The sequence below is a fragment of the Lepisma saccharinum genome, chromosome 9 (assembly GCF_977018435.1).
Source record: "Lepisma saccharinum chromosome 9, izLepSacc3.1, whole genome shotgun sequence".
In the NCBI taxonomy this organism is placed as follows: domain Eukaryota; kingdom Metazoa; phylum Arthropoda; class Insecta; order Zygentoma; family Lepismatidae; genus Lepisma; species Lepisma saccharinum.
This window is the reverse complement of record NC_139237.1, coordinates 88991088-88993034: the sequence shown is the minus strand read 5'-3', so window position 1 is coordinate 88993034 and position 1947 is coordinate 88991088. Positions and strand designations below refer to the sequence as shown.

The 1947-nt window shown below is 40.9% G+C and overlaps 1 non-coding gene across 1 annotated transcript; it reads left to right on the top strand.

Annotated features, from left to right (window-relative positions):
* Window positions 1–1475: 1475 nt before the first annotated feature.
* TRNAA-CGC (transfer RNA alanine (anticodon CGC)) lies at window positions 1476–1547 on the top strand. Its single transcript has one exon. It is a non-coding gene; the product is annotated as a tRNA-Ala (tRNA).
* The last annotated feature ends 400 nt before the right edge of the window (window positions 1548–1947 follow it).

Here is a 1947-nt window from a genome sequence, read left to right as displayed (position 1 = left end):
AGAAACGCCGATGTTTCTCCTCTGCTTACATGTTGTTTGTTATCTTGTGTGTTGGAGAAGGCGTCGACCTAGTGTTTCACAATACTCAATCAAAGAACGTTTCTTGCATCAGAGCGTACGGAGAGGCAATTCGCTGAGCTATTATAGTTCACCTGGGTTACTGGGTACAGTCGGGTACATACGCACACACAGTGGCGTCGATTGGTAGATAAGGTTTAGTATAGTATGGGGTCAAAGTGGCAAAAAGTGATGGGCAACTGCTCCCCCAATCGTCGACACTGCGCACATGAATAGAGAGATGGATGGGTGTGTTTTCAGTACTATTGGGTTTGTATTACTTCGCATTTCTGCCTCTTTTAGCTCATCCCGAAGATAAAGATGAGTGATGATATGATGAAACTGATGAAGGGGCGCTCACAAAGAACACCCATACCCAGGTCAGGATTCGAACCCGAGACACTTGGCGTCTTTGCGCACTATTCTAGCCACTACTCCACGGAGGTCGTAATAAACTCTTGTCGTTGTCTGTTTCTAGAACTTTTATACACACTTTCGTAATTTCATTATTACTATTTTACGTTTCTTGTGTCGCCTTAGGCTAATCGCGACACATGAGGTTGAATAATGGTGAGATAAAGAATCGGCGTCTAACTGCTGCGCGAGAGGCAAGGGTTCGTTTCCCTGCATTGAGCGACTCTGGAGTTTCACTCAGTCTATAATAAATGGATACCTGGAGGGGTATAGGTGTCCGGAGCTTGATGCTGATCACATCACCTCCAAAAATGGCCGAGACCGTGTATTTGTGCAGCTTTACCTCCACACATACCCCTGTGTCCCTTCATGACAAGGTGCAATGACAATGGGGAACTTTATCTTATCTTATCTTACGCTGGAACACTCATGCCGAGCCCAGGACTCGAACCAGTAGCAGTAACTTCGATGACGAGCTGGTCAGTGAGCTCGCCCACAGATCTGGATACACATACATATCGTCACTGGAAAAAACCCAAAATTGTGATTTTTTTTTACATACCCCCTATGATTACTCAAATGACAAAATATGTTTGAAGGCCAGAATAGATTACTAAAAATTGTATATTTCTTAGTTATGCAATTGCATTAAACATTACAGTATTCTCATTACTTTTCCCCAAAGAACCTCACATATCTCTCCTGCGTCGTGGGGAATGGTGTAAGAACCTACGGTACCCCACTGATTACGTCCGATTGAAATCTTCACCAGTATCTGAAGCTTTATTTACAATGTAAATTTTTCAAAAGTTTAAATTTCTATTTTTGAGAATCTCAGCTGAGCACACTAGTGTAATGCAAGAAATACAAGCATAATTTTGGGCGCAGAATCTCTGCCAAGCCTCCAATTAATACCACCAACATACATTCTCCGGTCGGTCACTTAGGCCAGGATGTTTCCTGTTAGAAACATAAGCCTTCTGAGCAAACGTAAAGTGTGACAAGGGGGTGTAACTCAGTGGTAGAGTGTCCGCTTCGCATGCGGAAAGTCCTGGGTTCGAATCCCAGCACCTCCAGTAAGAAATTTTTAAGTTGTTGCGTTTTCGCATGGAAACTCTAAAATTGAGGATCATCCACGAAAGCTGAACGAAAAAACGTAAGTTGTTTTGTACCACTCTGACTTCATAAAGTGTCATTACGATTAACTTCCTAATCCGGAAAAAAAGGCACTGGAAATTAGCAAATAAAAACAAAGAAATGATAAAATTAAGGGGGTATCTTTTAATTTCCTTTCAGGATTATCGAATGAAAGAAATATCATTCTTTAATGTATAATTGAACTGATATAACATTCCTCTCGTTTCATGATGCAGCTCAAAACTTCCATCTGTTCCCTAATATTTTCCGTATAGTACAGAAAAAAATATATTTTCAAATTACAAAAACCCTCTAAATTGAATATATTATCTCAAACGA